General features: G+C 37.1%; 1 protein-coding gene across 1 annotated transcript in view; it reads left to right on the top strand.

Annotated features, from left to right (window-relative positions):
• The first annotated feature begins 11,408 nt into the window (after positions 1 to 11,408).
• The window catches only part of LOC134790786 (neuroligin-1-like), an 88,544-nt gene continuing 75,705 nt past the window's right edge, over positions 11,409 to 24,247 (top strand). The window contains exon 1 of the mRNA XM_063761720.1: positions 11,409 to 12,052. The gene's annotated coding sequence lies outside the window, so the exon portion shown is untranslated. The remainder of the gene's footprint in view (positions 12,053 to 24,247) is intronic.

Below are 24,247 nucleotides of genomic sequence, written 5' to 3'. Positions count from 1 at the left end.
ACATATAAGGGTCAGTTCAGTTTATATCTTTAAGACCCGTATTGTTGTGTCACAAACTATTTTAGCATCGGAGCAGTGACCGAAAGATGCGGCTGCTCGTGAACATACCGCCGCGCATTCGGCCGAGTCGTTTGCATTTTTCCACATATTGCTTACAAACATTTCTGGAACGTCAACATTTCTTCGTTGTCAAATGCTTTATTTGTTTTAAAAACAATTGTATTGATCCAGCATCGCATTGTTGGTAGAAATAATCTTGCTCTCAATCCTAGGTCTTATCTCTGAGAAAACGCGCATTTTTAAGTTTTTATATGTTTTCCGAGCAAAGTTCGGTCTCCCAGGTCTTTAAACGAGCAATTCTTGTATAAATATTATTTAGGTACTATAAATTAAATATTTTTTACTATAAAGTGATATAATTGTAAGCGTCAATGTTTGTCAAAAGTCATTATTAAGATTTCTGATCGACTAGTTCTCTGTTATAGGGTAAAAATAAAGAACCCTGGGATCGCTAGGAAAATCGTAAGGGGAATACCTACTTCGACCTTTACTCGAGTAAATGAAAACAAAATAATGGTGGTTGAACATAGGATCTGTACTCATAACTTTGATTGTGTTACGAGAACGTACAGCGTGTGATTTCAACATGCAACTTGGTGTTAATGTCAGATAACTAGCAGTATGCCAATTTAGTTTGAGGCTTGTATTTGTTAAGTAGGTAGTGATTTATGAAAGGCGTGCCCATGCCATTATAAGTCATGTAGCGGCACTAGCGTGGCGTGTACGGCGCGGGGCCGGTGTGGGGCGCACTGGAGTGTTTGTGCGCAAACAGCTGGCTGCAGTCGAGAACGCGGCAAACATGACTCGAGTACCACTTACCTGTGATACCGTCGCGGACCTTCTCTTTTTGTTATGGTTGCATCACGCTGCAGATATTTTTGTCGTCACTTGCGGGTAGTTACATATTGGTAGGTTCCATGTTTGTAGCCACTGTAACAATAGACCTGTAGTCATAGTCAATGATCATTTTGGCACAAACTATTTTGAAATTGTGTCCAAATGGCTTTTTTTAAAACGGGTGCGGGATCCAAATAAAACCGTAATAATGATTATCTGCGTAACGTCAACATGCATGTAGGTATTCTAGGGCGAGCAAGCGCTTGTAACCGATACGTATTTATACAAAAAGAAAATTTTATATTTTATTGATATAAGTGGTAACTCTTTAAGACTAAAAAGTGTTATTACTGAACTAGGATTTCCTGTGTTTCAGGCAAAATACCTAAAGTATTCTTCTCATAATTTTGAAGTGTCTCGCCATACATATTCGAGAATATACTTACTCTTCAAGTACACACTGTTCGGATACACAAAAAAGTCGACAAGGTTTGTAATTAACCTGTTATTTTTATGCAGAGCACTCAAATTTAAGCCAGTACGTTATTGAATACCGTTTCACTATGACGTAGACCGGTACAGACCGTGTTAATATGTAAGTACATATAATATATATGTGTTTAAAAGGATCAAATATTTTTACGAGACCAACTGCATCAAATCTATAACAGAAACAGAAAACACCAGAAATGGAAGTCAGTATTATATATTTATTAAGAAATATAGGTACAATCAGCGTCAAATATATTGTAGCAGTCAAAGTGGCCAAATAGTTCGTCATACCGTACTAAATATATAGTGTAACGAACAATTTGACCACTTTTGCAGCTATAATATATTTGATGCTGACTCTACGTATTGCTTTAGTTCGCTCGAACCGCTTAAAGGATGACTTACGCTAGTCCCGGCCGCATGATATGTCATTTTCTATGATGGTTGATCGGTGATCACGTGGTGCTTTCCATAGAAAACGAAGCGCCGGAAGCTCCGGCCCTACCCCGGCCCGGTCTAGCGTGAGTCACTTTTTAGTTGTCATTAAATAAATTTCGTATTGATCCAGAACCTAGGTGTGCATAATGTTAGTTGAATCCAAAAATTGGGAAGTACATACCTTCCTAGTTCAAAATTTACACTGAACTAAAAAAAAAATTACCTAAATACATATGAAGTTAAATAAATGCTTGTTATTTGCGGTCCATTACTAAGATTGGTATAAAATGCGCATAAATGGAATGGTGACGATAGCTCCTCGTTGCACGTAGGTACCAATCCTTCGGATGGGCGGAGGCAAGATGCGCATTTCAAATGCTAATAGAGGGATTACAGAAACGGTGATCAATTTTATAGGGAAAATTCTGATGGCAAGGAATAGTAGATTGTTAACCAAGGGTGGAAAATGAACCATTTCACCCGATACATTTCACCCAATAAATAGTTCGAGGGTGAGATGGTTACTTTTACGCGAGTTAAACACTCTACTTTTCATTTCGACTATGAGGAAAGTCAAACACGAGAAATGTCATAGGTTTATTATTGGTAAGTATTTATGAAGTTTTTCAAGTTCACTTGATGCTTTGTATTCATCACTGATTTAAGCATAGAGTAATTGCTCCAAAGTGTGGAAGGTTGTAATGATTTAGACATTTCACTGAAATAAGCCAAAAATACGTTTTCCGACAGCGACTTCACTTTTTTAACGCTTCTCCAATTCATGAAGTGCTCGTATGCCTTTAGGTATCTTTGTTTTGAAGATGCAGGTAAAAGATTATCAACCACTATTTTTGCTTCTTGTTTAACAGATTCAGGAGTTAATTCTATGTTTAAGTCACTCGAATCACTTGAAAAATCCATTTTAAAACAGAGCAAGTAATGTCTCAACAGTTTATTTAGTATCAATTAAATACCTATTCCCGCCTTTTCCTAGTTTTTTTAAATTTTTGAAAATAAAAATGTTGCTACTGCCAAAATATTTATTATTGTGTATAAAAATTATACTACTTGTATTTAATATTTAAATGTATAAAATAAACATAAGTATTTGTTAATACATTAATATAAATGACAATGAATGTTTATTAAAATATTATCATTACATTACATTCATTCATTCAGTTTCACTTATTTTTAAGGCGCGTATACATTAAGGCCGTTTCAGACACGTCCCAATTTAAGATCGGATTGTCTATGGTTTTAGATTTTTTTTCGATGAAAATATAAATGGCGCCAATTTCAGTCATGCGGAAGCTAATATGAGAGCTTTTAACTGAATAATATGGCATATATGGCTGTTAGCCGTTGCTCGAAGTAAAAATAAAAAAAAAATACTTTTCACCCTAGGGTGGGAAATGCAATTTTCCACCCGGTTATCAGCCTATGAAAGGTGAACTTTCCGAACAGGAGAGATGAAAATGTAATTTATAACTCCGTAAGAATAACGGTGTTTAAAAGCCAGAAATGTTTTGTTTTTTACCGTGATGTACGAGTATCTGTACCTGTTAAACTTAGATATTTTTTAAGTACATGTTTTCGAAAACACACACATTAACATTTTGTAATAACTGATATTGTGTCCATGCAAATGTATCTTTCAAAAACATCTAAAAAAACCGTAATCTAATTCTTAACAAGTGCAAAACCCCAACCATGATATAACCCTTAAAGTATGTTTTCAATCACCCGTAGCAAATACACAGGAATTTATTTATAGGCCTCGAAGGAAAAGAAAGTAGTAAAAGGAAGACCAATAAAAGTTGTTTCATTGATTGCCTGCCGCCCTATCTACACAAGTACACACCTGCCATGTAATGAGGTCCCTATTAATTTTTGTTTATATTGGAATTGTTATTTTGCAAGTAGCTATTACTTATTGTTATTTACCTAGTTATTACGATTATATTGAGGACTTTATGTTGGCGTTAGAATCGATAATTTAATCATGTTGTATTGATAGCACCTTACCTACTCGCTTCGCAAAATTATACATTGTCGGACTTGTAATACATAAACATAAACGATGTCTTTCGGCAATTTCTTAGTTATCGTTATTTTATTTTATTATTAAGGTTCACCAACAGTGGCAACAACAACTTATGCACTAACACACTTGCGTACTATTCGATTATGATTGCGCCACCAATTACAGGCGAACACAGCATGCATATTACTCTAAACATTTTAATAAGACAAGAAAAATTACCATACAGAATAAAGGTACAGAAGGTTAATACAGAATTTTGTATAGGTAATATCAGATTACTGTAGGTAGGTAAGTAGGTACCTAATGAAATTTATTTTAAGTATTAAAAGGTGGGAAAAAAATAATCAGTAGTTACCACTGGTAAGAACTTGGTGGTAACTAGTGGGAATAACCCAATTTTCCGATGCTTTATCTGGTTACCTACTTTGTTATACTTAATTCTTGTTTCTTGTCTAGTATTTTTACCCAAGAAGAGGCTTGTTAACTGCCTATTGGTTTCCCCTAGGCGCTGCTCTACCACGGACGCAGTAAGCGCGCTATCGCCCTGCCGCGAGCGGGACTCAGGGCTATAACCGCGAAAATCGAAGTTCGCAAATTGCGGGCATTTTTTTCTGTCACTCTAATTACGCCTTCATTGGAGTAAAAGAGAAAGATCCCCGCAATTTGCGAATTTCGGTTTTCGCGGTAGCCCCTCTGCTGTAGCCAAGCCTATATCTCCGGGGTGTCGTATAGCTTGTTTGCGTATAGTTGACGGCGAGCGGATGAGTTGGGGCGGTTCTGGAGGCCAATTCAATCATACTATTTGATGTCAAAATGATATCTAATTTATTTCATTTTCTTATCATTCGCTTGCGCCAATACTTGTACGAACAAGTACGAGCGAATTACGATAAAATTAACTACATCATTTATTACATCTTATTTGGACATGGAAAATGTAAGTTAGAATTGGCCTCCTGGTCTGCTGCCGAGCTTTTAGGAGTGCTCCAACCTTTTATGAAGTATTGTATTATAACATCCTTCTTCCTCCTTCTTGTGATAAACACAATAAGAGCTGCATAATCATTATGTGCTTACCTAATCACATTTTGGAATCTCTTTCTTTTGATACCCCTGTCGAGTAAGTGACGGTCGGAAGCATTTTTTGACACGTACATATTTGTATTTTTTTTTAATTTATAAAATACTCGGATCGTGACGCTCGTGCAGTAAAAAATAATAAAACGAGATATGATTTGTCAAAATCGGTTCAGTCGATTATCATGTAGTATTAAGGTATACCTACATAGCGACGATAATACATCCATAGGTCAAAAACATAACCATCGTTTTTTTGGCTCCGCCGCAGTCGTGTGAAATATAAGCGACTTTTCAAATAATTATAGTCTGTCCGTTTAGAAATCGGATAGGCTATACCTATTTTATTTTATGATTTACAGCACTAGTTCCTCTCCGGTGGTACGGCCATGTTATGCGGAGAGATGACGGCCATGTCGTGCAAAAAGCGCTAGCTCTGCCTGGAGAAAAAAAGGTGGAGGACGGCCCCCTCTGACTTGGTGGACGAGAGGACCCGACAACTCAAGATAGATCGTCTTGGCGCCAAAGGATAAGAAGAGCCGACCCCACCTAATGTGGGATAAGGCAAAGAAAAAGAAGGAGAAGCACCCAAGCCAATAAAATTAAATATAATAAAAAAATCATATTAACTATACTTGGGCAAGCAAATCTAGTCAGTAGAAAAAGGCGCGAAATTCAAATTTTCTATGGGACGATAACCCTTCGTGCCTACATTTTTTGAATTTGCCGCCTTTTTTTACTGACAAGATTTGCTTGACCAAGTATATATATCAAATAATACGTCCTAGCGTTTTAAAATAAATAATTTCTCTTACAAGCAGTCGACCACCTTATCGTCGGTGCGTATAAAAAAATCGCCATTGTATTTTTAAGCTACTTTTCAGGAGACAAAAATAACTGTTTATTTTCCTGTTTGTAATATATTTGTTGCACCTGTATTTTTTTTCTAATAGATCAATGTTTTTTACATGATACTCATGAAGAAAATAAACAGTTTTTATTGTAATTTTTTACAATATATTATTTTAACCAAAATTTTGCTACATAGCGACTTAAATTTGGTTCATTTAAAATCGTCATGTGTTAAGTTTGTACACATAACGATTTGTTGCCAAAGAAAAATAGTACGAGAGATGATACATAGCGATTTTAAGGTCTATGTCGGGTAATCCATTCTACAATAAATCGCCATGTGCAACATTATCGCCATCACCCTCGTCGGAAAACAAGGCATTTAATTTCGTTATGTGCTAAAAAATCACATAGCCTTTTTACAAATGTTGTACTGTGTTCACATAGCGGAATTGTTATTTTCAAAACCAATAAAGATATAACAAAAATATTTATGTGGGTCGACGGGAAATTGAAAAAGGAATTCAAATATGCTAAAATCAAAAAATCGTAAAAAAACACATAGCGATTTTTTTATTCGCACCGACGTTATGGCACTAAGATTTCACTACTTTTCATTTAAACATTTACGAAATACATTTAGATAGTTTATTTTTTAAATGATATTTGCTACCGGCGTTCTATTTTTGCCACTAATTGTTATTATAAATAAGTATTAAGAACATAAAAGCATTGTCGGACTTTACTTTACTATAAAATTCCTTGAAAGCCTCAGATTGTCATCCTTCGTTATCTCGCCGAGACCCACAGTAATGTTAACCCTTTATAAGGCCCCAGTTATACAGATATGCTACGTGAAAGTTAAATACTCTACCATGTTTGTAATGTACTGGGGAACACATCTACGGCAAAAAAAAAACGAAATCATTAAGAAAAACATGTGGCCAATATATGCACTCAGCCTGTTAGTGCACTTGAGTTTTCAGATGATCTGTTTCCAATACACCTATTCATTGACATTGACATAACAAACATAAGGTGCTTTGTCATAACTGCCATGTACGTAATACCATGCTAAAAGTTCTAATTACAATACTTATTGATATAGCATGATTAGCATGTAACCTTTTATAATTTTATTAATCTTAAGTGGCAAATGATACACTTTCCTGACACTACAAACAATAGTACAGTTATTGCAATTCACGATGGAGAGTGGATTTATCAAAATTAGACCTTGTCATCATACCAATAAGAGTCTCGCCACTCGCCATCGTGAATTGCAAGAGCTATAATTCAAATTATTAGATACAGCGACGTGTATATTTTTAATAGTATAATGGAAACAATGACGATAGCTTGCTTCCCTTGACAGGCATAGTGCATAAATTGACCACATACTATAGATTAATTAATTACACTAAAATTAAATACTGACCGAAAAAGTATGAATGAGGAAAGAAAGCCTGATATATTCGCTATATAATACCATTATAGTTAAATAAAAAAGAGGATGTTCTTCTCCGAAAATGTTTATTAACTAAGTGGTTTTCAAATCGTCTCTGCCTTATAAAGGGTTAAGCAGCCCGCAACTCCCTACGGCCCGTGATACGCGTTCTCAACACGGGATGCAGAAGACAGCGACGCGCATGTAACCATTTATTGCCCAACGGCACGGCAACTTCCCGCACCGATTTGCGAAATCCGGTAACTTTTTGACTATTGAATGTCATCGTAAAAAATATAAATGTATCTTCTGAGGTTTTTGCAGAAATCTAGAAATACGAGTAAAAACACTTTTGTAACAACACCAATTGTAATAATATGATTGCTCTTTTTATCTGTAAACAGAATATATTTACTAAACAGTAAGTATACTATCATTTTATTGTCTTCGTCAGCAGTTCCACCTCATCAAATGTCTTGACATGTTTGTCTGCCCTTGGGCAGAGCTACGAGTTACAATTAAAATACCCAAGTCACCATAGGCAGGTTTATAATTTGAGGAGCTCCCTTGATCCCATCATTCGATTCTGACCATGACAATATGACTAACTAGTAACAAACCCTTTAAAAAAAAGTATTTTCCAAATCAGTCTATCCGTCCTCGATCGATACAAATTGAGAACCTACTCATTTTTGAAGCTGTAATTTAACATAATAATGATTTTGGTTTTATTGTTGGCTTCGGTTGTAATAATATTATAGGGCTGATAGGAACAACGCCAAGGAGGATAATACGAAATTGGGAAAACCTTCATAATGGGTATGTAAATTTACTCGTAGTCACGGTCCGACTGTACTAATATGCATAAGGTTACTTAAGCCACGGAAAATTCCATATTTAAAATGTGGATTACTACGTGTTCTCAGCATTAGAATGAAAACGGTACGGGTACCAGTTAAGTAGGTATATAATTCTTTAATTCTCTTATTGGAAGTCGGTGAATACATTTTGAATTTACTTTTAGGTAGGTAATACTTATAACAATATATTACTTTATTGATAAAAACAAAGAACACTAACATAACAAAACTTAAAAACCTACAGATAAAAAAATTGTCCCAGATCGCCGTCGACGGGCTAGGTGCCCAGAAGGCTGGCCGTATTTCCCCGCTGTATGGCGATACATCAAACATCAACATTTATTCAGCAAATAGGCCACAAGGGCACTTTTACACCTAGGTATATGATAAACCTACAAAATAGGAATTCTAATTTATTTGAAATAAATTAAGTTTAAAATTAAGTGTTTGTTTTTGAAACATTCTTTTTTGGGATGAGTTACTTATCGAATTCATTATAACAATCCTGTGATTGTTACTGTATTTCTGCTCTCTCTGGAATTGAAGTAAATATGTTGAGAGTCAGACCAAGAATAGTCTGCAGCGGATTTGATAGCCCACGCAGTGAAAGTGTTATTTTAAACGTCAAACTTCTATGAAATTATGACGTATAAATGACACTTGCATTGCGTGGGCTATCAAATCCGCTGCAGACTTTTTTTGGTCCGACTCTACTTAAGTGATTGGTTTTACATTTGATGCTATAATTTTTTTAATATAAAACAGCTCTAGTTGTTATAGTATATTCCGGTTCGCATGCTATGTCTTATTCATTTAAGGTAGTTGTATTAAATACATTATTTTATTTAAAAAAATGTTTATTACCAACTCATTAGATTTTTGTACCTTGACAGCCTTTAAACGCCCAATATCATCGATATGTTTACACTATTAACGGCACCATATTTCCTTGTAATAAGGCATAATCATATTTAACAATGGCCCGATACAAGGCAGAATTCCTAATCTCAAAATCGTAGAGAAATTCCGCTTTTATAATGTTCTGTGAAGTGTCCGTGAATTTCTAATAACTATCGGGACTTTCATTTCATGTTTGGAGCCTAACAACATACCACCCATGTTTAGCGAGTGTTGGGCCAAACTTGTATGGGAGCGGAACATCATCCTTTCAGTTCGATAAAAGTGAAACATAGAATCCTGTAATATTGGGCCAGCGAATTGTTACTTAAAACCTTTTATCAAAAAAAACCTATAGTAAAAAACGTATAATAAGTTTCAAAAAAGGATAGATTTTAAAACAAAATGGTTAGTGTTGTTAAAAGATCTGATAGTTAGATGATTTCAGAACATTAGAAATAAATAGGTACAGCTATTTAGGTATTCTAACTAGTTTCGTGTTCTTATTAAGCCAATGCAAATTTAACAGGCTTTTATTGCTGACTGTACCGTCAGTCTTTTCTTATAACCTAAACTCAATGCGGTTGTGTTTTTTGTCAAGGAGTTTTGCTTTGCTAGGTACCTTCCGAACGCATCATCAGATCAGCTCTATATATATTAGCATACATATTATAAAATTGTTATTGAAATTATCGCGATTAGGTATACCACATTTTCGCTCAGACAGCAGAAAAAGGTTTAAATGTAAGATTTGATTATAATAAAATAAATATAGTTACTACACAGAAGCTAAGTAAAACACAAGTAGTAACTACTTTTTGGCATTAAGTCTGCCGTTTGTACGGTTTTCTTTATTTGTACAATAAAGTTTAAATAAATAAATGAATGAACTACTATACCTACCTATTGACGGCAGAAATAATTTATTTTCGAACGTAAAATCCGTCGAGTACCTACGTTTAAATTTTGACAAGCGATGCTCCGTTACGCTTTACAGCTGTTAGGTAGCAGGTGTTTTGTTTAGCCATATGCGAAATACTGTAGGTGTCAGTTACTGAAATCTTACTTATTCACTTTTACAGCAGTAATTTATATCGAAAATATTAAATAGGTTCTCTTTGATTAAAGTAAAATATTGAAATAACTGTGGTCTCCGAGTTAGTTTATTGAGGAGAAAGGTTTTGAATGAACTATATTTCATACTCGTATCATAACTGTAAAGGTTTAGCGCCGGAAGGCGGGATGCCAGACTTCATGAACGAGAGAAAATTTTCATATGTACGAGATAGCTTATCCGATGTAATATTTATTAAGTTCAAGTTTCTAGGAAATTTTACCTAAAGTCGTTAATTCCCATTTATATTAATTTTACCTTGCACCGACATAGGCAGAGTATTCATTTTTTATTTATTTCACCAAGAACATGCACATTGAAAATAGTTTTGGTTTGATAAAATTAATTGATTTATCTCGAGTAGGTAAATCAAATATTAATTACATACATAGTTATCGAGACACTAGTATTGTGGTTCTTGCACATTGTAGCCTTAATACTTACTTTTAATTGTCTCATTTATACAGATAAAGTGCCGCTATCGCCAGTTACAGATCCTGAGGGGCTCGCTCCACAATGAGTTCTTTGCTGTGGAATGGATTGTGCGATTTAGCTCCACGAAAAATGTATAGCCGTGGGGCCTGATTGAGAGCGCAATAAATTTGCGTTGCGTTTCTAAAGTCAGACTATATGGAATAAAGACCCCGTCTTCATCGATTAGGAAATACTCATGAATGGTTAGGCATCGCGCGTATAACAGACTAAGAGTTATATCAGTTATTTGTATTAATATCTTACAATCAGGCTTTGCTATTTGAATTATAATTGTGAAATAGCAACGAGCTACAATATTTGCAATGTCACGAATTGTTACCCACAAATATTACGTGCTTCAATGGAAAAACTAAAATGTCAATGTTACGCGGATGTCAAACTTTAAGCCCTTCAAGTTGATAATTTTCATGCTTTGGCAGTACCTAAGTAGGCGCAAACTTGCTATCCGATAACATCGGTATGAATTTCAATTTGCTTATTGTATTTTAGACCTACTTAATTATACTACTATTTTGTACTGTTTTGATAGCTCATATTTTTAACGATCCTCATTTCAAATTATTTTTAGCAACATGTTATGATATGTAACATAAATGTTATATTGTGGCCACAATACTAGTGTTTAAATGACTATGTAAGTAGTTATTATTTATAAGGCATATAAATTTTTATAGATATATTTTTGTCTCGCAGGGTAAAATGTCATGAAAACTTTTAAAAAGGCATGCTCTCGCAATATCAGTGTTCTGTGAGTGTGATGTCTGCGGCCGGTGCGTGTGTGCGTAGGTGGGTGGGCTGGGGGCTAGCGGGCGGTCGAGCGGTTGGGGCGGGGTGTATCGATTCCTTCGGGGGCGCGTGCGCCGAGCCGGGCGCGGGCGACGGCTCGGGGGCGAGCGAGCGCCGCCAGCCGCCGGCCGCCAGCCGCGCAGTCCGCAGCCGGCCACAGCCGAGCGACGCCGACCCGATCACGCCGGACGATATACTTTCCCCGCGTAACATTCACCGCGTCAACACTCGAACAACCTCAAACCGTCACACTAACTGGAATTGCCCTAGTGTAACACCGCCTGAAAACTGTTGAAACTTTATCATACATCGTTGTATTAACTGATAAAAGCAGATTATTGTAAAAGTGTTAACTTTATTTATGATAATACGAAATTTATAAGTTGACGTTTTTATTTATAAAAAAATATATTTATGGTCTAAAGAGTTACGACTCACGATAAACTTAGGTAATCATATCATAATTTGTGCAGTGTTACGATGCTTAATATTTGAGTGCTTCAATATTAATATCTCAAGTGTTCGTGCCAGTGACTGAAAAAATAAGACTGAGCGTTGCTCACAAGTTCACGGGTCGTTAATTCAGTGGAGGAGAGAAAAAAAGAGGTCTTCGCGTCCGTTCATCGGAGTGATAAAATTTATGACAAACGGTAAGGAAGATAGAGATAAGGGTCGGGTACGTTATCGCGCGAGCGGTGGCGGGCGGTGTTTCAGTCACCGCGTGTCGAAGGAGACTCGCGCTAATTATCGCAACTTGTGAGCACCCTCAGCGCGCTCTTATCAGCTGACGTGTATACTGTATGCACGCTACGTGTGAGCTCAGCTGAGCTGCTACGGCGTGCGGCGGACGATACCACAGTCTAGGTTCACCAGTATACCATCTACGCCTACTGCGGAATATAAATGCTGACTGTGTAAGAGGGTTATTATCGTAGGACGTACAATGTTATTTTGTCGAAACAAATAAATAACCCGTTGTGCTGGGCCCCATTTAAAGAGAGTCGGCAGATATAAAAGGAAGCTAATAAATTCCTTGATTCCGGTTTACGATGGCTTCGCGCATAAAATATTTAATATAAGAGTAACTCAACGATGTATCTATAGTAGACCTTTTCTCTGCGACGTAATAAGCATAAAAATACTAGACGGCCGCTCGGCACACTGGGTTCAAATTCGCGTATAGATTTATGAGCGTGTCGTGTGTCTTGTGGAAATATACGCGCACTCCCCGCGAGCTTCGTGTGTAGCGGGGGTTGTTGACTTGACGTAGATTTGCGACTCTCAGGTGATCTTTAAATCTACACGGCATTTGTATTAGCTTTACATTCTTATATTATTAGTTAACTAAATTAGAAAATTTTGAATCTTTTCCGCGCATAACAATGACCGTTTTTATGTAAGTTAGTAGTGGTAGCTAATACAAAATAAGGCCACATTCTATGTATTATACTGTAAACAATGAATAAAGAAATTACGAATGTCTTATGAAAAAACATATTGAGAGAAACCGCAATTCAACTTGTATAAGTAAAATAATTTCCATTCAACATTGCCGTTACAGTTGGAAAAGTTCGAACAATAGAAAGCAGCAGTCGTTAAGATAAAATAGGGTACCTCATTACTTTTTATAACTTTAACAAATAAAGAAAGAACTCTTGGGGAGCATGGACTTTGCTTCAACCGTGTTCAGCATCAGTATAAAGATGTTATCTGCAGACGGAGCATGTCGACGGAATAAATCGCCCCGTGACGCGAGAAGTTCAATTTTGTGTGAAAATTACGAACATGTTTCTTACACCTCTGGTAAACGAGAATATGACGAGATAGCGGAGAGCCATTCCCGTCACGTCGGCGTAATTTAAAAATTTCTGGCGTTGGTTGACCACCCTTGAATATGCCGTATTCAACCCTTTTGCATACAAAAAATCATGACTAGGGGATTTATGAGGAAACTAATGACAAAGCGAAACCGAAACAATATTAAAATATGATTGCAGGAGTTCTTGTGTGTTTGTAGTGTTTGCATAGGACTTTTGTGGTATTGTGATGCAAATATTTAGAACAGTATTGTATTGAGAGAATGCGAGTTCGGTTACATTATAAATTTTGCTATCTCTGACTCGTATTTAAGATCATTTCAAGCGTCAGCGGTACCGGAGACGGAGCAGCATTAGTTTTTTGCTTGTTATCAAATACGCGTCCCCATAAGAATGAGCTCGCTTTGTAAGCAAGATATCAAAGAAAATGTCATGATTCCATAACAACAAATGTGTCTTATTATGTAAGCATTTTTTTGTATTTGTTGTCGATTTTTTTCGTCATCAGATTTTAATAAAATTTTGTATGTTTGAAGAGCTCTTCGTTCTGGGCGGAATAAATACCAAATCCCAATTTGAGACAAAACTGTACCTATATAATTTTCCGTTGAGTTACGAAGATACCATGTTTTCGTAACTAAGGAACATTTTCAAGATATACGGCGAAATTGAAGCTTTTATATTGTACAGGATAGTTAGGGTACTCTCTCTATCCACAAAAATGGGGAAGAAATAAACAAAATGGCACATGTACAGAATTTTGAGGGATTAGACAGTTTTATCATACATCGACCCCTTATACAGGGTGAAACATTTCTAGAGACTGAGCTGAGTGTTACTTAAGTGATCTACAATCGAGTTATTATAATCGTAAAGCTGGATTAAATTGTAAAATAAAATCATTAAACTGAATTTTTTTTTAAACAGTGACAACCCTACAAAGTTATTTACATTTTAAATTGACACATGTCATGTCATTCATAGGATCCTCTTGCTAGGGTTGAAACATTCAGATTTTTGCACTAATGTTTAACAAACTGAATCTCAAAAATAGTTAAAAAAAATTACGTGATTCCTTCTTCCTCGCGTTATCCCGGCATTTTGCCACGGCTCATGGGAGCCTGGGGTCCGCTTAACAACTAATCCGAAGAATTGACGAAGGCACTAGTTTTTACGAAAGCGACTGCCATCTGACCTTTCAACCCAGAGGGGAAACTAAGCCTTATTGGGATTAGTCCGGTTTCCTCACGATGTTTTCCTCCACCGAAAAGCAACTGGTAAATATCAATGATATTTCGTACATAAGTTCCGAAAAACTCATTGGTACGAGCCGGGGTTTGAACCCGCGACCTCCGGATTGAAAGTCGCACGCTCTTACCGCTAGGCCACCAGCGCTTCAAAAAAAATTACGTGATTAATAGGTGATAAATAAAGTAGGTATGTACATACGTAGCCTAAATAATTCCCCGTTTGCATAAAAGTCCTTCATTCTGCTCCACCCGAAATAAGGAGGTCATCTCTTTTTGACATCATAGTGAAAACCATACTGCCCGATTCGAACTTTAAGATACGTAATGAATAGATCTAGAAACGATATGGATTAGATGTGTCAGTGTCAAAAGTGACGTTTTTGTTTGAAGTAACGTCACATTTGACACTGACATATCTAATCCATATCGTTTCTAGATCTATTAACTGACGTATCTTAAAGTTCGAATAAGGCCGATACTGCCGTATTCTAACTTCAAGATATTCACAAGAGACGACACGTACTAGATCCATTCTAGATACGTTATAGTTTAGATATCAACTAGTTCTCTTTTGCAGCGCAATTCGGGCAACCAATGTCACTTTTACGTTAGATAGAGTAAGATATCTATTAGATGTGAATTGGATCTCTAGTCATATCCTGTGGAAATCGTTCAACAGTATCTCCAGAATCGCGCATATGTCAAATTTGACAGGTTAGATCTTAGACATATCGTTATCGTATCTTGGTGATGTCTAAAAGATGTCTAATAGATGTCTATTTCAAAATCCGAATCGGGCCCCTAGTCGTGGGCACCAGCTAGTATGAAAATAAATAATGTGCACTCAACTCGTAGTAGTACCTAAAGTAATTTTTTTTATTCGGTAGACTAAAATGACATTTCATAGTATGAATATATAGGTAAAATAACATTTCATACTATGAAATGTCATTTTAGTCTACCGAATAAAAAAATAGACTTTATACTCGTACATGCTACGGAGCGTGCTACGCCGTAGCGCGCCTTCTTAGCACTTTGTTCTCGTAGCGCTTACAAGAGTCAACACTGCAAAACAAGCTTCTCTAATTAAATAGCACGAGCTCGTGGTTTTCCGCGGATTTTCTCGTATTCCTATACGGCTGTAATCGCTGAAGTAGATAAAAAAACTTTCAGGAGTTGATTCAGGTGGATTACAAGTTTTAACTCCGATTTTACTTTTTCTAGTGTATTGCTAAAACTTCCCTAAAGATCCGACTTAAAAAGTTGCTTTTTATTTTATAATTAAACGCCTTCGGTCGTCGGTTCGTCGGTATTTTTGAATCGTTTGTGGGAATAATAAATCCGGTCCCTAGAGGTTTTGTTACTTTATTCAGGCCGTGAAGTGGGTCGTAAGAAGGTGTTAAAGAGTGAATTGGCAAAAGGAGCGGATGAATGGAATATGCGAGCAGGTGCGCGTGAGCTCGCTGGTCCAATCGCGTCCGCGGTGAATAATGAATGGGTCCGGGGCGGCGCGGGCATATCGCTCAGCGGTTCATCGCTGACGCGTCTCACTAACTCACACGCCCGATCATCGCCATTCCGTCGATACTCATTCATATTTAATGTTTATCCAACAAACTATGTGAACATTAATAATCAATCAGTCAGAACAACTACAACTGGCTGATAACGCTTTTGTATTTATATTGCCGAGATCATATTTGAACAGATGGATGACGTTTTTGAATTTTTATTTGTGTACTACCTTAAATTATTGTGTTTTTGATGACGAGATAATATTGGAAATAAGTTTTATTTCCTGGTTAGGGGCATTTACTGATTAGATTAGGTGCCTACATGTCTTTTAAAATACGTACCTACAGATTAATAAAATCTACATTAAGTGCCCCAGATATTTTAATTAAGCTCGGTGCCAACTGCGGCATGAAAAGTACGACTCTGCCCGATTCATATCTCAGTCTAGACTGTTAAATGTTAAAAAAAGATATTCTCATTTCATTATCTTCTTCTGAAGTCGCAAATATAAAAAAGGCATTGAAGATGAAAAATTTATTTCGCATTTTGCTTGATCTTATATTGAAATGACAGGCCGTTAAGTGAAATCACCGTACCTGAACAAAAACAAGAATTTATAAATTCTTTCTCTACATAATTTATATATAGGTACATATCAATCAATCAATATACACATAGAAAAGTATTATTTAAGAAACATATTTGTAACTATATACTCGTATGGTACATATATACTATTACCGTTTCTCATAGCAGTAGAACAGGTAAAACGTATCGATTGTTTGGCATACCTACATTTTTTAAATCTAGATTTATGAATAGAACATAATAACCCTACTATGGCAAACCAAAATAACGAAATATGGTTATAGTAGTCTTAGTATGTACTCGTATTATTAAACGTATTGCACCGTAGCGTTGAAAACATTACAGAGTTAGGATCAAACAAATGAATATACAACGTGTCCCAAAATTCAACGATAAGCTGGCACCATTGATATAGAATAAGAGGCTGGCACCAGAAGATGGACCTGCTCATGACTTCTCGAGAAAAAAAATAATAAAAAAAAATTGAAAAATTGTAGACATGGTCGTTAAAAATACCACTAGGGGTGTCGATTTTCATTATTTTTGGAATTCCATAATAAAATGAGATATATTTTTTTTCTTTTTTTTTCTCGAGTAGTCATGAGCAGTTCCATCTTCTGGTGCCAGCTTATCGTTGAATTTTGGGACACGTTGTATGTATTTACAGTAACTTTCTTCACATGAATTTGAATAGGAACGAGTTATACTTACATGTTTATTTACTTACTGATAAACGTCATGCTCTTTAGGTAGGTTTTAAGCAACAGCACAGAATAAATAATAGTACTAGGTACAGAAGACTCACGCGTCTGTGACGATCAGGACAGATATGGCCGCTAGGTGGCGACAGCGCCACGCGCGGCTTATGGCTTTCCCCAAAATTGGGGCGGAACGGATGTACCTACTTTTAGCTACCTGTAGCAAAGCGACGAAATCGCGGAGTGAGCCACGCCTGGCAACAGCTTTTTCCAAATGTAGTTTATCTCCTAAAATGTGAATGGAAACGTATTTTATTCCTAAATCTCTTGCAGTAATTAGAATGTAAGATGGAGATAATTAACGAATACGCGTGGTCACCATATTCTTAACTTCACTTAGCAATTTTACAAGTTCAACGTGTTTTTCTCTTAATTATATCACATTATGAGGACGTTGTAGGATGCTTGACAAGGGAACAAATAAGGGAATAAATTGCTTTTTACCCACGACGCGGCAGAGATGATAATCACGACACGTTGTTGCCTCTACGTAGGATTTCTGCTACATACTGAGAAACCCATGTTATCGGTTACGACGTTACGACCGACCGCTACGACCGGCGCTACGACCATAGCTCAACGGTGAATGTGTTAAAATTAAAATACGGGTGTTGGGTGAGATGTGTTTTGTGCACAAAGGAATGTTCCGCGCACCTACCTCTGCGAAGGTACCTACCTCCAAATTAGGTTGACCGATTTAAGTTGAGTTTTTATTTTAATTATTCCTTTTGGAAACCTTGGAAAAATTAATTATTAGTTCAGCGTGTCAATAGATCAATATCAAAATCAAAATAATCTTCGCTGCATGATGAAGAGGCTTGATCCAGCATTTGTTAATTACTCTATTGGTGTGGCTAATACTAATACTCGTATCAATACTAAATTAGATACGGTTTTCTAGCACTATGCATTATGAACAGTTACTGATGAGGTAAGCTGCCAATGGATGATTAATCAGACTGACGGATATGAAAAACTATGATGGTTCTTTGTGGCACTGGCAGAAAATTTCGTTTTCAAAATATCGTACCTATCATACGATATATTACATAAATCACATATATTTTAAAAATTGCATCATATAGCTTATCGGTGTACAAATACATGTAAAAAACAGATGTCATGATAGGCAGTGTCCGGTCCGGAACGGACGGGTAACAAATTGTAGCGGCGGGGCAGGTGCGTGCCGGCCGCACTGTCACTCACCTTGAGAAATGCACCCTTCAAGATCCCTCTCAGCCTAAATAATTACTCCTACGTCAGCCGGACCTAAACTCGAACGCCAATTTAAGAGCGCTATTACATTTCGGCGTTGAGCGAGTTTAGGTATTTTACGCGCTGCGGCTGGCGGTGCGAGCTCAGTACGCCGATCCCTTCTACCACACTCGCACTACAATGATGGATTAAACATTCTTGATCCTTCGCGAAGCATATTGAAATCAACCATAACAACACTAACTGTACTTAACTTTTAAAGTTCTAAAACTGTTATTTGGTAAGTACGAAAATACTAAATGCAGTGCAAATGTACATAGGGGCTGTTCATAAATTACGTCATCTATTTTTGACGATTTTTGACCCCCCCCACCCCTCAAATCATCCAAAAATCAAGCTTCGGATGAATCTGTTTCCTCCTACGTCATGTTACCATCATCCGATGTCCAGACCCCCCCCCCTCTCCCATTTGAAACGACGTAATTTATGAATAGCCCCATACTCGTACTTATGAAGGTATATTACTCGAAAGAAATTATAGGTACCTACTCGCTTATTTACATGTTTCGTCATTGCATTTGGTACCTATATGTTGTAAAGTGTGTATCAACGAGGGTTTAAAAACGAACTGGTACTGAGAATCTGATGATGATTAAGGTGGTCACGGATACCAATCAACCATGTAGTAACATGATTAGGCTCGTTTGATTCGTCTCAACAAGATCTTTGACACTGAAGATACACAGGGTCTGATGATGGAGCTGGAAGGTGGCCACGGGTACCAGTCTATCATGTAACTAAACAACTTCGTGTTTGGGCTCGTTTGATTCGTCTCAACAAGATCTTTGACACAAGACAGTACTCAGGGTCTGATGATGGAGCTGGAAGGTACCATTACCAATCAACCATGCAACTAAACAACATCGTGTTTAGGATCGTTTGATTCGTCTCAACAAGATCTTTGACACTAGGTGATACTCAGAGTCTGATGATGGAGCTGGAAGGTGGTCACCGGTACCAATCAACCATGCAACTAAACCACTTCGTGTTTAGGCTCGTTTTATTCGTTTCAACAAGATCTTTGACACAAGATAGTACTCAGGGTCTGATGTTGGAGCCGGAAGGTGGTCACCGGTACCAATCAACCATGCAACTAAACCATTTCGTGTTTAGGCACGTTTTATTCATCTCAACAAGATCTTTGACACAAGGTAGTACTCAGGGTCTGATGATGGAGCGCGAAGGTGGCGACGGGTACCTGTCAATCATCATCAGCTCCATCATCAGACCCTGAGTAGTATCTTGTCTCAAACATCTTATTGCGAGGAATCAAACGAGCCCAAACACGAAGTGGTTCAGTTACATGGTAGACTGGTACCCGTGGCCACAGTCCAGCTCCATCATCAGACCCTGAGTACTAACTTGTGTCAAAGATCTTGTTGCGACGAATCGAACGAAGCCAAACACGAAGTGGTTTAGTTGCATGGTTGATTGGTACCGGTGACCACCTTCCGGATCCATCATCAGACCCTCAGTACTACCTTGTGTCAAAGATCTTGTTGCGACAAATCAAACGAGCCCAAACACGAAGTGGTTCAGTTACATGGTAGACTGGTACCCGTGGCCACAGTCCAGCTCCATCATCAGACCCTGAGTACTAACTTGTGTCAAAGATTTTGTTGCGACGAATCGAACGAAGCCAAACACGAAGTGGTTTAGTTGCATGGTTGATTGGTACCGGTCACCACCTTCCGGATCCATCATCAGACCCTCAGTACTACCTTGTGTCAAAGATCTTGTTGCGACAAATCAAACGAGCCCAAACACGAAGTGGTTCAGTTACATGGTAGACTGGTACCCGTGGCCACCTTCCAGCTCCATCATCAGATCTTGAGTACTATCTTGTGTCTAAGGTCTTGTTGAGACGAATCAAACGAGCCTAAACACGAAGTGCTTTAGTTGCATGGTTGATTGGTACCGGTGACCACCTTCCGGCTCCAACATCAGACCCTGAGTACTATCTTGTGTCAAAGATCTTATAGAAACGAATAAAACGAGCCTAAACACGAAGTGGTTTAGTGGCATGGTTGATTGGTACCGGTGACCACCTGCCGGCTCCATCATCAGACCCTGAGTACTATCTTGTGTCAAAGATCTTGTTGAGACGAATCAAACGAGCCTAAACACGAAGTGGTTTAGTTGCATGGTTGATTGGTACCGGTGACCACCTTCCGGCTCCATCATCAGACCCTGAGTACTATCTTGTGTCAAAGATCTTATAGAAACGAATAAAACGAGCCTAAACACGAAGTGGTTTAGTGGCATGGTTGATTGGTACCGGTGACCACCTGCCGGCTCCATCATCAGACCCTGAGTACTATCTTGTGTCAAAGATCTTGTTGAGACGAATCAAACGAGCCTAAACACGAAGTGGTTTAGTTGCATGGTTGATTGGTACCGGTGACCACCTTCCGGCTCCATCATCAGACCCTGAGTATTATCTTGTGCCAAAGATCTTGTTGAGACGAATCAAACGAGCCCAAACACGAAGTGGTTTAGTTGCATGGTTGATTGGTACCGGTGACCACCTTCCGGCTCCATCATCAGATCCTGAGTACTATCTTAAGTCAAAGATCTTGTTGAGACGAATAAAACGAGCCTAAACACGAAGTGGTTTAGTTGCATTGTTGATTGGTACTGGTGACCACCTTCCGGCTCCATCATCAGACCCTGAGTACTATCTTAAGTCAAAGATCTTGTTGAGCCGAATCAAACGAGCCCAAACACGAAGTGGTTTAGTTGCATGGTTGATTGGTACCGGTGACCACCTTCCGGCTCCATCATCAGACCCTGAGTACTATCTTGTGTCAAAGATCTTGTTGAGATGAATAAAACGAGCCTAAACACGAAGTGGTTTAGTTGCATGGTTGATTGGTACCGGTGACCACCTTCCGGCTCCATCATCAGACCCTGAGTACTATCTTGAGTCAAATAAATACATATAGAATGTCAGGTCGTTTCAAATATTTTTAATCCTGTCCGGTAGTTTATTAAACTGTACCATTATAAATTATAATACTATAAAAACAGTGCTAGGATCAAAGTCTCTCGTTGCGGTTTCCACGCACACAGTATAGCGTTTTACACGGCGCCCGCCGCACACAATGATAAAAAACCTCGTCGTCGCCGTTGAAAATGTGCGGAGCCGACCGACACACGTCCTGCCTCTACAAGCTCTGCCGCGGCACTGAGCTGGCGCAGCGCGCGTCATCGGTAATATAGAGTAGTTTTCAAAAAATTGCCAAAAAATTATAGTAGAATTTCATAAACACTAATGTATACCAACAGTATAAGCAAACGTTGCAGATTGCTTGAGTATGAAAATGACTTCGATATTAAGTAGATTTTCGTAGGAATTGACACTTGTTTCGGAGAGAAAATCGAGTTCGTTTTACTTTGATTTTCTCTTTCTCAAAGGTATGTAGGAAAAATATAGTTTGATATGCCTAAAGTACAGGGTATTAGTAATACAAAATAGCCAGGTTTAGCAGAGTAAAATTCTCAACATTTCCAAATAAGAGCTCGCCATTCAGTGCTTCACGGGGTTTTTCGGAAACGACCATCAGAAAAAAAATCATTACTAATTTAATAAGTCCTTTTTCTAATATTTACAACGATATTTATAAAGATAAGAAGACGCTTTTACTGGAACAAGTACTCATTGTTTCTAATAATGAGCGCAAAGTCCTGAATTTCGTCGACTAGTATCATCAATTTTGCATTATTTCGACTTTTCTTGTAAGAGCGCTCTTAACTTATATATTTGTTTGCGACGTGATATCACCCAGGCCGCATTCGATCTTCAAAACCAAACTTGATTCGATATTGATTTGACATTATAAAACTTTCTCGCTAGAATTTATAAGTGCGTGCAAAATGCACTAAGAATGATCTCAGTTTGAAGTCAAATTTAGACCGATTTCTAAAGTTAGAATATGTACAGTCAGCCAAGAAAGTGGTCTACCACTTTTCGACTTGATATATAGAGTCGAAAAGTGGTAGACCACTTTCTTGGCTGACCGTACATATACTATAAAGCGTTTTTTGAATATCGTAACTAAAAATAGATGTTTTCTTATAACAATGTGTGAAATGTTTTTGAAATGCTAATTAATACTTTACCAATCGAATAGAAATATAAAGAAAGTGAACTTAACGAGATTCTTTTGCAATGATTAATATTATAATAATAATAGATAACTACATACAATATACAAACAGCCGTATTCGAACAATGAGATACGTCAAATACTAGATATTGAAAAGTGACGTTTTTGTTTGAAGAAACGTCAATTTTGACACTTGTTTGACACTGACATATCCAATCCATATCGTTTCAATATCTAGTATTTGTTATTGTTCGAATACGGCTGATAGTTAATTCAGTTAGTTTCTAGTAGAAAATAGCTTAGTTTGTAGACTAAATCTGGTTTTTTAGATCTCATTATATTTTTTCCCAAACTTATAATAATAATACAAATCAATAACACGTACAAGAAGTGGTAGACCGCAGACCTAATAATTCAAAACGATAACAACTGCTTACCTTTGTATTTCATTATATATATATATATACATATATATATATATATATATATATATATATATATATGTAATACGCGAATATGCCTAAATAGAGATGTTATCAGAGTCTACTTTTATTTAAAGTGCGATAATATAAAAGCTATTTTACGTAAGCACGGTAGCAAACTTATTTGTTTTCTTTCAGATTGTCAGGTTTATGAATAAAAATCTTATTTCTGAAATACGGGGCGCAGTTTTGTATTGAATAAAATATAAGTAATTTTTTGTATGTACAAAAAAGTTTACACTTTGCCCCTCCTCTCTGAATATTATATTGCTATTCATTCCAGTCACGCGTGTCGGTGCTGTTTATTCACATTCGCTTTGGCGGAAGAAAATAATGGAGAAACTCCTTCCATCTACCCGGCTACCACCAACCCATCCTTTTTAAATAACTTTTGAACTAAATTGTCAATAAACTGAGTACTTTAGTCATTGTTCTAAGAAATCAGTAAATATAAAATTCTAAACCAGTGTAAATCACATTGGTACTGCAATGATTTATAAGTCAAGGTAGACCAAATTATTTGTCAGATAAGTTCGGACAAAGTGTTTAAGTTTGGACGTGGCGGCTGACATTCGCTTGGAAACTAATTCGTCATGATTTGATATGTATTAAAAAAATGTACGGCCTGATTCGAACTTTAAGATAGGTATACGTCAAAAATTTGCTAAAGATACGATGTGGATCGGATATGTCAGTGTCCAAAGTGACGTTTCTTTAAACAAAAAAGTTTGAACCAGACCGGTAGTCATCTTAGTAATGAATCCAGAATTTACTATGGAACAGACTAAAAGTAACAATTCACACTCAACTATAGGTACTTTGAAACTGTCTTTCAGCGAAGAATATAAAATATTGTGTGACTAGCCTCGCTGAAATGAGCTTCTCTGAATTTTATTATAGTTGGTATTTTATGATTGTAATAGTTTACTGGGGACAAATGAAGACTTTCAGTGCCAAGTGCCCCATTTGCAATACAAAATACATACCTAGCATGTTCTTGACAGTGAATGTGTTAACGCATTTACTGCCAGGGGGCGTGGCCTAGGAAAAA

Source organism: Cydia splendana, chromosome 5 (genome assembly GCF_910591565.1).
Source record: "Cydia splendana chromosome 5, ilCydSple1.2, whole genome shotgun sequence".
Lineage (NCBI taxonomy): Eukaryota > Metazoa > Arthropoda > Insecta > Lepidoptera > Tortricidae > Cydia > Cydia splendana.
The sequence above is the reverse complement of the archived record's forward strand: the minus strand, read 5'-3'. Positions and strand labels throughout refer to the sequence as shown.